We start from the raw sequence: 16,026 nt of genomic DNA on the forward strand, positions 1-16,026 counted from the left end.
GTATTTATTTTGTTAATTGTGATTATGTTGATGAAAATCTAGTCGGTTGGTAGAATCGGTTTGTGTGAATTGCTAATTAGGAGTGTTATAGGGTATTAAAAAAAATATTTTCTCGGGCCCTCTAAAATAAGGAAACTCTTGTCGTTTTTCTGTGACACACCTATTGGTTAGGAGAGGTTACATTTTTGGTATCAGAACACGATTTTGGGTGCTTAAAGGTATATATAATAGAATATGTTATAATATAATATAATATATATATATATAGTTTTGCATTTTGGTATTACATAGGTGCCTCTCATGTCTCATAGATCAACTTTTGAGAATCGATTGCAGTAAGTTGTTTTCTTTACCTGTATTCAAATAATAGAATGATAAAATCTTTATGTAGTTACACTTATGCAGTTATTAGATGAAGAGTACTACTAGATGAGGACGGGGTCGTGGAACGGGTATTCAGAGAGAGACGAGAGAGCCGTCTAACCCTACCACGTCGGGTGGTTAAGGATTTGGGCTAGCAAAAATCAGAGATATAGTCCGTCAAGTGTTGATCAAGAATCAAGATAGACCCACACCTGAAAATATAGCCAGAGATGCCATCCGAGATGAGATTAGAAGTGAGATTCTTGAGGAGGTCATAGAACAAATCAGAAATGAAATGAGGAATGAGGGGAGAGGAGAAGTTGGAACTCAAAAGCGGCTTGAGCCTATTTATTCCTTACCTAGTCAATATACCCTTCCTGAATTTAAAGGTACTAAAGATCCTTTGGTGGCTAATGAGTGGATCAAACAGGTGGAAAGTACCATGGATTTGTTTCCTTTGATTGATAGAGAAAAAGTTTGATATAATACTTTCTTGATGAGGGGAGAGGCCCGCGTATGGTGGGACCTAGTTAAAGAAACTAGAAATGTGGATTTGATGACCTAGCAAAACTTTAGAAGGGCATTTGAGGCCCAATACAGAACAACTAATATGGTAGCAGTCAAAAGTCAAGAGTTCATTTCTTTACAGCAGGGGGAAAGTTCAGTAAAGGATTATTCTACCCGTTTTCATGTCCCATCTAGTTTTGCTTTAGGTATGGCGAGTACACCCAGTCTCCGATTGGACAGATTTCTTCAGGGCCTTAGATCGGAGATAGCCTTACATGTGCTAGCTAGACCACAACCTCTTCAAACTTATAAAGAGGCATTGGAGAGAGCATTTAGGTTGGAGGCATATATTAATAAGCTACCTAGGAATGCACCTTTCATAACAACACCTCCATTAGTGACAACACCACAAACAGTGATGTCAAGTTGATTAGCTCTACCTACTTTGTTGACTGTTTCAGTACCTGCCACAACATTAGGGGGTAGTTCAATTGGCTCTAGTTTCATAAACAACAAGGGAAAAAGAAAATTCTAGTCAAAAGCAAATAGAAAAGCGGGAAGAGTGACAAGAAGCCTAAAAAAGAAAATATTTCCTAGTGTTAGATTTGTGGGAGACATCATAGTGGGGAATATTGGTATCAACAGAAATAAGTGATTTGTTATAGATGTCGATAGCTAGGGCATATAGCAAAGGATTGCTAAAGTACCGAGGTGCTAGTCCCGATACAGCTAGAGCAAATCCTAATTCCGCCAGTACAGCCAGAGAGAGGCACTAATGCATGAGTTTATACAACTACCCATAGTCAAACGTAGGCTAGCCTATATGTTGTTATTGGTAAGCTTTTATTCCACTCTGTTTCTTTGTATGCATTGATTGATTTAAGAGCTTTACACTTCTTATTGCACTGGGGGTTATTGAAACGGTAGGTTTAGTGCCAGTTAAATCTACCCATTCCATTGGAGTTAAGATGTCGGATGGTAGGAGTATGATTACTGATAAGATGTTAAGGGACTAGAGGGTAATGATACATGGTAGAGAGTTAAAGGTGGACTTGATTGTCTTTGATATGCCCGATTTTGATGTTATCTTGGGCATAGATTTCTTATAAAGATATGAAGTCGAGATTGACTGTAGAAAGAAAAAGGCTCAATTCCAACTCGATAATGGGGGTCATTTTAGTTTCAGAGAGTGCCATCAGCCTAGTATGATGATCAGCAATGTAAAGGCATAAAAATTATTGAAAAATGGGTGTATGGGATATTTAGCTCATGTGGTACATGAGCGTGATATTCAAAGATTGGGTGTTAAGGATGTCCCAATAGTATAAGATTTCCCAAATGTTTTTCCTAATGAGCTACCAGGTTTACTTTTAGAGAGAGAGTTAGAGTTTAGTATAGAGTTAGAACCTAGCTCAGCCCCAATTTCAAAGGTCCCTTACTGGATGGCTTCAGCTAAATTACAAAAATTAAAGAAATAGTTGCAAAAACTTTTAGATAAGAGTTTTATTAGACCCATTCACTCTCCTTGGGGAGCACCCATACTATTTGTCAAAAGGAAAGATAAGTCGCTCCGTATGTGCATAGATTACAGAGAGTTGAATAAACTGGTAGTGAATAATAAATACCCGTTCCCTAGAATTGATGGTTTATTTGATCAGTTTAAGGGAGCTTCTATGTTCTCCAAAATCGACTTGAGGTCGGGTTATCACCAAGTGAGGATTGTAGAGCAAGATATTCCAAAGATAGCTTTTCGAACTTGCTATGGACACTACAAGTTTGTGGTGATGCCCTTTGGATTGACTAATGCCCTAACAATCTTTATGGATTTAATGAATCTAGTATTTCATGATTGCCTTGACAAATTCTTGGTGGTATTTATTGATGATATCTTGATATACTCCAGATCAAAAAAAGAACATACCGAACACTTACGATTTGTGCTACAAAGATTGAGAGAAAAGAAATTGTATGCCAAATTCTCTGAGTGTGAATTCTGGTTAGACCAGGTAGTATTTTTGAGACACGTGGTTACTAAGGAAGGTATAACTGTAGACCCCAGTAATGTGGAAACAATACTTGAATGGGCGAGGTCGAAGACGGTGAAAGAAATCAGAAGCTTTTTAAGGCTAGTTGGCTATTACAGGAGATTTGTATAAGGTTTTCCCCGGTTGGCTAAACCACTTATAGCTCTTACTAGACAAGGAACTCCATTTCTATGAACTGATGGTTGTGAAAAGAGTTTCCAAGAGTTAAAAAGACGGTTGATAACAGCTTTGATTTTAGTACTACCAGAGGAGGGTGTAGACTATGATATTTATTATGATACCTCGCATAATGGTTTAAGAGTCGTGTTGATGTAGATGGGTAAGGTGATAACGTATGCCTCTCGGTTTTGATTTAGAATTAGTGGTAGGGGTTTTTTCTTTAAAAATTTGGAGGCATTATTTATATGGAGTTAAATGTAATATCTACACCGACTATAAAAGTCTAAAATATTTTTTCACTCAGAAATACTTGAATATGCGATAAAGAAGATGGTCGGGTAAAGCAAATGTGGTAACCGATACCTTGAGTAGAAAGATTGTCATAGCTCATCTCACTACTCATATAGAGTTACAGAAAGAGTTTCAAAGGAAACAGATTGAGGTGATAAGGAGTCAGGTGGCCAGATGGAAATTTAATCTAATCTCCTCAATGAAATAAAAGAGAAGTAAGTAGAAGATTTGTGGTGCCAGAAAATGAGTCAATAGATATGTGAGAAGAAAGCAACCAAGTTTCAAATGATTGATGGCGTGCTTAAGTTCAGAAACAGGGTATGTATTCCCCAAGATCTGGAATTGAGAAAGAAAATCACGAGTAAAACACATGATACACTTTACATTGCCTACCCTGGGGGAGTAAAGATTTATCAAGATTTAAAGAAAACTTATTAGTGGATAGGTATGAAGAAAGATATTAGTGACTATGTAGCCAAGTGCTTGGTATGTCAACAGGTTAAGGCCGAGCATCAGAGACCTTCAGGTTTGTTGCACCCACTTAGTATTCTTGAATGGAAGTAGGAAGATATTTCAATGGATTTCATCATTGGCCTACCTCAAGTATAGAAATGTTATAATGCACTATGGGTGATTATCGATAGATTGACTAGATTGGCACATTTTATTCCAGTGAAAGATAGTTTTGCTTTAGATTAACTGGCCTAGATTTATATAAGGGAGATTGTGAGATTACACAGTGTACCCAAAACTATTGTGTCAGATAGAGACCCCAGATTTGTTTCAACTTTTTAGGGTAGTCTATAAAGAGCATTGGGTATTAGGTTGACATTTAACACAACATATCATCCTCAAACAAATAGCCAGATAGAAAGGGTGAATCAAATACTAGAGGATATGTTGAGGGCTTGTTATTTTGATTACAAAATGACTTGGCCTGAAATGGTTCCATTGATAGAATTTGCATATAATAATAACTACCAGTCCACCATTAAAATGGCACCATATGAGGCTCTTTATGGAAGAAAGTGTAGATCTCTATTACATTGGGATGACATAGGAGAGTGAGATGATTTAAGTCAAGTTCTTGGGCCTGAGTTAAACCAAAGGATGGTGGAAAACATAAAGACTATCAAGACTAGATTGAAGCAAGCTTAGGACAGATAAAAGAGTTATGAAGATTTGAAAAGGAAAGAAATAGAGTTTCAACTTGGTGATAATGCTTTTTGTGAAAGTAGCCCCTACAAGCATATGATGAGATTTGAAAGAAAAGGGAAACTTGCTCCAAGATTTATTGGCCCATTTGAAATTTTAGAAAGAATGGGCAAGGTGGCTTATAGACTTGCACTTCCACCTAGTATGGATCGAGTTCATAATGTATTTCATATTTCTTTGCTGAGAAAGTACATTAGCGATCCTTCACATGTATTGAAATAAGAAGATTTAGTTTATGAGAAGCAACTGGTGTAGATACTAGACAGAAAAATAAAAGAGCTCCGAAATAAGACAATTCTATTAGTAAAAGTATTATGGAAGAATCATAAGGTGAAAGAAGCTATATGGGAGGTTGAGCAACAAATGAGAGAGAGATTTCTCAACCTATTTGTTTAAATTTCGAAGACAAAATTCTTTTAAGAGGGAAAGAAATGTAACACCCAGATTCAAGTATGTCAGTAAACTCTACTTTCAAAATTACCCTTAGAGTTGATTTTATAACTTGTTATTTAAAGAAATTATAAAAGAATTATTTAAAACCACTAAATAAGCAATAATTTTCAAAAGGGGTAAAATGGTCATTTTAGAAGGATTTAAGAGACAAAGTAGGAATGTAAATTGAATGGCACACTTGAAATTATATAATAGTGCTAGAGGTTTTTGATAATTGGCTAAGGATAAAATAGTCATTTATGGAGAAGGTTAAGGGTAAATTAGTCCAAAATGCTTATAAAACAACCAAACTATTCATTTTCTTCTTCCTTGGCTGAGAATTCTCCATAATTTTACTAAAGTTTTTCTTCAAACAAAAATTAACCAAAAAACTTAGCTAAACCATCTAATTTCCAAAGCCTCTAGTTATAAAAAGTGTAGATCTATCAATTCTGGTAAGTTCTAAGGTAAAAAGTTTAATTTTTAAGAGATGTCAAGTTTAGAGTTTTGATGGATGATTATGTTGTTGGTTGATTAAGGTTGCCAGAAAGAAGAAAAGAAGGAGGATAGACTTAAATCACCTAATTAGCAAATAAAAGGTAAGAATTTCATACTTTACATACTTGAAGTAATTTAAGTTAGGTTATTCAAATAACCTTTACTTGTATAAGTGTGTAGGGTATAGAATTAAGGTGATTTATGCTTAAAAGAATAAAGAAATTTATTAGGACTTATGATGTAATTTTTTTGCCATAAGGGTATTTTAGACATTTCTTATTCCTAGGGTTAGCTTAGTTGGTTTTGTGTATTGAGTATGTGAGAAATGATGAATTGATGGAATAATTTGCACTAAGGATAGGCATATAACTTTTGGCCATAAGGATAAAAGTGTCATTTTATATGATATAGGTTAATTTTGCTTAATTATGTGCATGATATGTGTAAAAACCATTATAATAAATATGTATATTCATATGGAATGCATGAGAAATTAATTTGATGCTCGATGAGGCTTGAAAAGAAAAGGGAAAAACAATGAATGGGAATATTTCATCTTATGATTATACATGTATACATGAGAAATCATAGCATATGCATGATTTCAGAAAAATAAAGAAAAAGGAAAAACATTTTCAAGATAAAACCATCATGATATTAGTCTTGGTTTTTTGTCGATTTTGGCCAAAATACGGTGTAATTTCAAGATCAATTCATGTGACATATCTCCAAGCATTATCCTAACATGTTTCGAAGTCTCAATTTCATGCAATTTTGAATAAATGAATTCAAAACAAAAATTTGAATTTCAATCAATTTTAGGGCAAAAGCAACAGAATTCCATATTGTTTAATTCACAGAACTATAGGCATAATAAATACATCAACATAAGCTATGATACCAATGTTAGATTTTCATCCAAATTTTGTAAATTAACACATTGAAATTTGCTCCTATATTTGAGATGATCAGAAGCATTATGGTATTTCCACGACACATATTTGCGATAATGTAACTTGTTGCTAGATTCTGTGATTTTGCTTTTGCGTTATTGGAGGCTTTATGATTTTTGTTTCTTTTGTATCTCACGTAAAGTAATTTTTGCCTTAACCAAGCATCTGTGATAGTTTTGAGATATTAAATATGTGCTCAATTGTTTTCTTAATTACTTCTAACCATCTCAATTACCATGGGTAGTTTAATTATAATATGGGTAAGGACAACCCTGAAAAAACTTGATGAAGAAAATGATGGCACATGCACATGAATGTAACAAAGATGCAAGAATCAATGTCTTAGAAAGACATGGAGAACGGTTGGTGATTATACCTACTTCAAGCTTGAATATTTTATGTAGAATGATGGAGAAGAGTTTCACACTTGTCAAGCCTCCAAAGAAATCCGCCTACCAAGCATGGAATACCTTTGTCTGAATGTTAAAGAGAAATGAGATGAAAAATTTATGTAAAGAAGGTTTTAGTTCAAATGAGCTTTTCATATGAAAAATGAACTAAACTTCTTGTTTATATATTGGTGGCTTTAATTAACAATTTGTTAATTCTTGCATAGTCCTTTGCAAATTCTTAATTTAATTAATAGTCATGCATGTATATCATATATATACATTAGCCGCATTAACTTTATCTCATAAATATTTTAACTCTGAAAATGTTACCTTTACACCTCCTATATAACACTTTATATGATGTTACCTTTATTACCCTCTAAAAAGTGCTAGCTAATCCCGGATAATCAATCTTTACTTTTTGAAATGTTTGGTTGATTGGTGTGACATTTTAGGTTTATCGTAGTATAACTGTGAGCCATTTTTCAGATGATCTGAAAACTATTCCCTAAACCACAATGAAGGAACACTCCATCAAACCTATTCTTGTTATCATACATTTTATGTAGGTAAGATCCTTTCATTGTCCAATCCTAATCGAGTTCGGGCTCATGGTATGTCAAAACCTTATTCTTTATATTTTACAAATTGTCGATCAATATATTTGAAACGTATCATCATGAACATCCTTCATATGACTTATATTATACTCTTACTAGAGATTTTGGTTTCTAAAATTTATCAACATTTGTTCAAAAACTCAAAACTAGATTATTCTCACGTCAACAAAACTTTAAATCCAATAACTCCAAGTCAAAGGATCCCATCTTAATCATTTGTCTCCACATACAAACAACGCATGACTAATATGGCCTTTAAAACAGAACATGACGAGCCCTGTATTTGTACACCATATGAATTACACACATCCGTAATAGATCCGACTATGATATCTTAGGTCAAAGGATTACTTTGTAAATTAGTACAATCATAAAATAAGTCATTGATGACTTATTGTTATTAGTCACGTTTGAAAAATGGTTTACTAATTGTTAATCCATACTAACATCATCTCATGATATTCAACGGAGGTTTTAAGTATACCTACTAAGTGATATTATTGCCCAACTAATATCATGCTTATAGGGAATGATTTGATGATTTAGTTTTACTTATTAAATGAATTATTTAGACAATTCACATACATACTTTAAATTAAAATAAATAAAGGAAGCAGTTTACGTATATAAACAAAATTTTTTTTTGTTTTATTGATAAATCATAATTACATGTGTATAAGATGAAATAATTTGAAACTGACAATACAAATGGTTCTTGAGGAATACACTAACAAAACTCTTATTTGTACTAAAGTCATTTGTGGTTATATCTCATACCCATCTTCTCAAGGTGATAGTCCAATTGTTTCAATGTCATCACCTTAGTTAGTAGGTTAGTAAAATTCTCTGTTGATAGTACCTTCTGTATCAATATCTCTTTAGTTCCAACGAATTTGTCAAAATATGATACTTTTGTTGAATATGTTTAAACTTCTTATGTGCCCTTAGTTTATTTTCCTGTGCAATAATGCCAATATTGTCATAGAATATAGAACCACACTAAGCTCAAATTTGAACTTGTACATCAATGCAACCTTTTTTTCTATTTCTGAAGCAATGATATATTCAACCTTTGTAGTAGAGTTAACTTTAGTTGACTATGTTAGGGTAGATGCCCTTGAGCCAATCAAATTCGACATTTGTGGATATAATTTTATATTAATAATTAATAAAAGATTTATTATTATTCAATTCATATATTGTTTATTTATATGATCGTGTGAATAATATGCCCTTAAAGTGGTGGCTGATCATAGGAATCCTATGTACATTTTTAGTAACCATTCTAGAAATGTCTGTAATCCTAACATTATAATGAACAAGGGCACGTGCAATGATAATAACATTATCATAATATTAAGCAACCCTACAAGAAGTGGTGATAGTTCTTACGTGTCAAAACTATTATAAATGGCTTGATGTAATATATGAGTGCATGTTGTAGACGAGTTCATCAGATTGACCTGACCAGAGGATTTCCATATGAATGGTTGTTTCAGTGTCTATAGAATAAATCCTCTAAACACCACGGGTGTATGTAATCTTTTGACTTGAGGTCATCAGACTTTCTCATGTAAAGATCAGTATAGTTTACATTATCTAACGTGTTACCATAATTAGGGTAACTATAAGACAGTAATCAGTTATATTGTGAGATATATAGAGGCTATGATTAATCAATAAAGGATTCATCACTCCTGAGCATATGAGATGAGGTTATTATCTAATCCATATTACCCATTGATGTATATTCGTTCATACGGAGGAGCTACTGAGATAGACATTTTTCTATGTCTTAGCCTTAAGAGATATTAGTTGACGACATGATTGAATTACGTGTAACTATGATGTTATAAAAGCTTAAAAGATATCTGCTAGCACTCTATCGTGTAAATGGTTATAATGCTTTACTAGAAGTCAATTTTGTTCTATATTTTAATTTAGTCTGAATTCAGACATTATTAGTTTGATAGAGGCTTTATAGGTCACACATATATAGAGGTTGATTTGAATCCAAAAGAAAGGATTATTTGGTGATAATCTTGGTTTTTAAGGAAAAAGAGAACCTAGTTGACCACGTTTTGACCAAGTTAAACTTTGTATGCATGGTGTTGGATGACACCATGCAAAATTATAAAAGGCATGGCATGGCTCAACAAAATAATGTCCAATCATACAAGGCTTAAAACTATGTCGAGTGACACACTTTGGTGCCACTCGTGCATGGCTTGATGTTTCTTGGCTAGCACACTTGTGCAAGTTATGAAACATGTCGGTTGTGCATGTTTACATGCCAACCATGCATGTGTGTTGAAGGCATTGAGTTTGGATGAAATCCTTACTATACTCGGATACCATAGTTAGAATTACAAAAAAAAAAACACATACACGATAGAAACCCATAGTTTTTTTATTTTCTTCTTATTTTTCTTATGAACATATTTAATCCAGAAAAGAAGTCCTAGTAGCTTTCTCTCAGGATTTCCTCTTACATGTTCATACTCTATATGGGTACCAAGGCGACGTTTAATCTTGAACCACGTGAAGATTTGGAGGAACCACTAATAGAAGTATAAACCTAAAACACCCTATGAGTGTTTTGCATGATTCATGAATATATGTTCAAAACAGGTATCTTGGTTAGGGTTTTTGGGATTCTTCATTTGTAAAATTTTTAATTTTGCTACACTATCGATTATCGATACCCTAAAAACCTTACAATGGTATCCGAGCTATCGTTTAGCATATTTTCACAAAAATATATACGTATTGGCTTATTTTGATTAATTTGATATGTTGATTGCATGTAATCGGATTAATCAAGACTAAACTTGGTAAAGATGATTTGTTAAGTATCATGTACAATGTAAACTGCATTAAATTATTAAGTGATGGTATCTAAATTTTTATTTGAGTTTTGTTAGAATTTACAGGTTGAATTTTTGTTAAAAGTTGTAGGTTTAGTATCGTTGCACAAAATCGCCTTTAAATCCTATTGACTATATGATTTGAGGGTTGTCACCAGTGTGAGTATGGTTTACATGCCATATTTTGTCACCTCGATGATTGATTTGCCAAGAATGAAAGTCTATTGGATTTTTCATCCCTAAAAAACCCAAAAAATTGGGTATGAAAAACCATCCATGCATGACATCTTCCAAATCGTGCATAGAGGTGTCAATTGGGCAAGCTTTTGTACCATGAGTAGTTCATGACTGGACCAATTATTTTGTCCAACATGACTGTCTCATGGTGCATGACACCAAAACATGGCATAGTTAGATCAATTATGACACTTTCACGTCTAGTCGTGCCCCTTTGTGTATAATGCCTTTCATATAGATTGCATTTTAGTTGTGCCCAAGCTATGACTTCAATTGTGCAGCATTCTAGAATTTTGTTGAATTCTAAATGCATGGTTGGACAACATACTTGCACACTTGGTGTTAGTGTATGCCTTAAGAACCATTCTTGTTGTCAATTCCAGGGGCATTTTAATCTTATATGTACATTTATGTGAATTATTAATAAAAGAAGTAGTCTTTTTGTTCATATGCATAAGTTGTTTCATTTATTTGCAATGATACAAAGTATGTATGTGAATTGCCTGGATGAGTCACTTAATATACAAATTGAGTCATCAAATTATTCCCCACAAGTGTGATATAACTTGAGCAATTATATCACATAGTAGGCATATTAAACATCTCTATTGCATGCTATGAGATGACATTAGTATGGGTGACGATGATGGTTATGTCATTATGGTATTAGTATGGATTGACAGTTAGAGAACCATTTTTGGAAAATGACTAATTACGATAAGTTGCATGCATTAAATCATAGTCATTGACTTATTGTAAGATCAAACTAGTGTATGAAGTAATCTTTTGACCTCAGACGTTATGTCAAATATGATAAGGATACATGTGATTCATATAGTGTATATATATGGGGTTAATCATATCTTATAAGACAAACCATATTGGTCATGTGTTTTTTGTGTATAGAGAAGAATGATGCTCAAGATGGGATATATTGACTCGAAAAGTATTGGGTTATGAATATTTGCTTATTCAATCCAGATCCATACTCTGAAGTGAATGTTGATAAATATATAAAATTGAATCTCTAGCCAGAGTATAATGTAAGTCATGCAAAGGATATTCATAATGACAAGTACTAAATATTTAAATCAATGACTCGTATAGAACCAAAATTAGAGTTTTGACAATCCATGAGTCCAAAATCAATTTAGATTTGACAACGAAAGGATCTTACCTGTATGGAATGTGTGATTAAGGATATTAGGTACGATAAAATATTTTTTCAACATGGTTTAGGGGCTATGCACATTGTTAGATGTTTACCATGGTTGTTAGGTTTTCAAATTTCTTTTGGATCATCATAAAAGAGACTCACGATTATGCTATGGTGAACCTACAAGGTCATACTAATAACCAAGCTTTCAAGAGTGAGGATTGATTATTCGAGATTGGCTAGCACCTTCCGAAGGATAATAATATTCATATAAAAGTTATATGGGAGGCAAAGATAACATTTTAAAGGTTAAAATGTTGGTGAGATGAAAGTAGGATGCCCAAAGTGTATAATTGATACACAAATTGAGAAATTGTTGGGCAAAAAGAGAATTACCAAATAACATTTTGGCCCACTATTATAAAATGGTGAATTTTAGTTTATTTGAACTATCCTAGTTCATTTTTGAATTTCTTTTCTCTCACTAAACAAAACAAAAGCTCTATTTTCTATCTTGTGTATCTCTTGGCCAAGGTTGAAAGAAAGCTTAGAGGTGCAATTTTTGGATATTCTTCAAGTGAGGAGCTTTATTCCATTGTACTATTTTCCATAGAAGGCAAAAAAGTAGGTAAGTTTTCCATCTTTCTCCTTTTGAGCTTGCATATCTTGAGTCTTTCTCTTTCACCATGTATGATGCCTATTCGCATCTTCATCTTCATCTATTTTATCATTCAAAATGGTATCAAAGCTGGAATTGCTCCTTGCATGTCCTTTTTAAAGCCAGAAACATATTTAAAATACATAAAAGTATGTCAATGTGTCATATATATGCATGCATGTGCTCCTTTTGCCTTAAAACCAATTTTTTGAAGCCTAAACTCTTCTTAAGGCTCCCGACTGGACCTTCTTGGTTAGAGTTTTTTTTTTTTTTTTTTTCATGTTCTAATGATTTTAAGATGAAGAACGTGTATATTAAGGCACGTATATGGTGAAATATTCATAGATGTGAGGGATATATTATGCATATATGTGATGTATGTTTGCCATGCAAATATTAATTAAATTAATTAATAAGTTATACCAAAATCTCCCTAATTAAAATTATTAAATCTATGTGTCCCATCATGAGATAATTAAAAATCTATAACATAAATGCTAATATCCCAAAATTTATATTATGTGAGAGATATGAAATTTATGTCGTGGAATTAAATTTGTCTTTTTCTTGGATAGTTATTATCATCATGTCCAAGATTTCTATTATGTGAGGATATGATGAAAATGCATTTTGGGAAAGTGTGATGGTTCGGATTTAACTAGCCAAGGTACTAATATTTTTATTATGCGAGGTATCCGAAGCAAAGGGCATGGAAAATGAATCAAGTCTTATATAGGGATATAAATGGAAGGGTTTCCTACTTTTTAAATTTAATTAGCCAACATTTCTATTATGTGAGGTTAATTACATTTAATAAGAATTTGATTCCCCACTAGAAATTGATCCAACGAAATTTTCAGATCCTATCTAAAGGAAGTGTAGGATCTGAATAAAATAATAGGAGCTAATGAGATTATGCAATTAAAAGGGTTTAAATTCACATGTTTAATTTACAAATGAAACTATTTCTTTTTATAGTATTTTCGTTTAATTGTGATACATTAAAAAAAAAAAGGTAACAATGTACTCCTAAGATAAATGGACAACAACATTTTGACTAGAATGAATTTTAAAGATTGGCTAAAAAATCTTAGAATCGTTCTAGATTTCAAAAAAATTGGCTATATTTTGGAGGCACCGCTTCCCATCAATATAGCTCTAGATGCCTCTAGTGAAGAACATAAGATGTTCGAAGCATGGGCTAAGGATAATAGAAAAGCTCGAGTCTACATGTTGGCCTCAACGAATAAAGAGCTCCAGACTAAGCACGAAAATGTTTCAAGTGTTTATGACATCCTTGTTGCCTTGCAAAAGTTGTATAGCGAGAACTCAAGGATAGTTAAGTATGAGTTATGTTCTTCGTTCTTTAGCATGAAATTGAAGGAAGGCATGCCTCTAGATGAATATGTCATAAAAATGATCAATGTAATGAGGCAATTAGACCTTTAGGTTGTAGTCCTACTAGACCGCATCAAAGTGAATTTGATTTTACAATCATTCTCTGAGTTACTTAATAAGCTCCAAAGTTCTACAAGTAAGAGAAGAAAGACTTTAGACATGTGGATGTCTATACGGCTTCTACCAGCACAACTAATAAAAGGCCTAAAAAGCAATAAAAGAAAGGTCTAAATGTTGGACCCAAGAAGAGGAATTTTAAGAAAGGTGCGACTAAGGCAAAAAAGGCAAAAGAAAAAGGAAAGTGTTTCCATTGTCAGTAGGATGGACATTGGAAGAGGTATTGTCCCTTGTACCTAAACAACCTTAAGAAAAACAAAACATGTATAATCCATTATGAAGTCATTGAATTTGAATTAAGTTTACATACTTACAATCATTACTAGATCATAGATTCAATAACTACATCTCATGTGTGTGTTTGTATGTAGACACTACAAAATAGTTCTATTTTGTTACAAGGCTAGATTATTTTGATAATGGCAAATGGAGTAAAGGTTGTAGCCGAAGCCATGGGAACTTGCCAAGTTAGACTACCATTATCGCACATTTTAAGGCTTTATAATGTTTTTTGCTTCCAAATTATGTAAGCTTGGTTATAATGTTCAATTTAATGGAAATGAATGTTTGATATTTTGTGAAAATATTGTAGTGGGCAAAGCTATAAATACAAATGGTCTGTATATATTAAAATTGAATGATTATCATATAAATTTTGTTACTAATAAAAGAATTTGAAATAATACAAACCCCAAGGTTTTTTGACACTATGGATTAGGTTATATTGAAGAAAGAAGATTAATTCAACTTGGAGAAAGTTAGCTTATAAGTTCATTGGGTTCTGAACCATATCCAACATGTGAATCTTGTCTCTAAAGCAAGATGACCAAATATCTTTTTAAAAGTAAAAGGGATCGCGCCAAAGAATTATTAGAGTTAATGCATACAGATGTATATGGATCGTTTAATCACATGGCCAAGGGAGCTTTTCACTACTTCATTACCTTTACTGATGATTATTCTCAATATGGGTGTCTGTATTTGATAAAATACAAATTAGAGTCCTTTGAAAAGTTCAGAGAATTAAAAAATGGAGTTGAGAAACAAACTGGAATAAGTATTAAAATTCTATGATCAAATTGTAGAGAAGATTGCTTAGGTATAAAATTTCAAGAATTCTTAAAGGATAATGAAATTATTTCCTAAATGATTGCTCTATGCATACCTCAGCATAATGGTGTATCTAAAAGGAGAAATCATACTTTATTGGATATGGTATGATAAATGGTAAGCTTTACTAACTTACCAATGTCATTGTGGGATATACCCTCTAAACCATTGTGCATATCTTGAATCCGATACTATCAAAATCAGTCCAAAAAACACCATATATGTTATGGTATTATACATGCCCAAGTCTCAATTATATGGAAATTTAGGGATACCCAACTTATGTTAAACTAATTAAATTAGATAAACTGGATGTTAGATCAAAAAAGGGTTGATTCATAGGATATCCTAAAGATAGTATAAGATATTATTTTTACTTCCTTATTAATAAAAAAATAATGGTCAGTAGAAATGCACACTTTCTTAAGAAAGAGTTCTTGAAGGAAGACGGTTTAAGAAGAAATGTTGAGGTCAAGAAAGATTCCAAATAGCCTCAAATGGACATTACTAAAGTTAGACCATCCACTCAGTGAATCTCAGTATCATATACTATGGTTCTAGTATGAAGTTCTTCTAAGGTATATGAACTTTTAGATGGATATGATTTTCTTCACGAGTAAAATTTTAAATCTTGCTTAATGGGAGAAATAGATCATGGGGATGACATCAAAAGTTATAATGAAGCTATTCTAGTATAGATTCAGGTAAATGGCTAGAATCAATGAATTTTGAAATAAAATCTATGCATACTAATCAAGTTTGAACACTTGTTGATTTACCAATAGAAATTATTCTTATTGGCTATAAGTGGGTTTTCAAGAGAAAGATTGCAAGGATGGACAAGTGAAGACCTATAAGGCATAACTAGTAGCGAAGGGATATACTTAGAAATAAGGCTTGGATTATGAGAAAACTTTTTCACCTATGGCTATGATTAAATCTATCTGAATAATGCTAGTTATCATAACATTTCATGATTAAGAAATCTGGCAAATGGATGTCAAGATT

The sequence above is a fragment of the Mangifera indica genome, chromosome 8, assembly GCF_011075055.1.
Source record: "Mangifera indica cultivar Alphonso chromosome 8, CATAS_Mindica_2.1, whole genome shotgun sequence".
In the NCBI taxonomy this organism is placed as follows: Eukaryota; Viridiplantae; Streptophyta; class Magnoliopsida; order Sapindales; family Anacardiaceae; genus Mangifera; species Mangifera indica.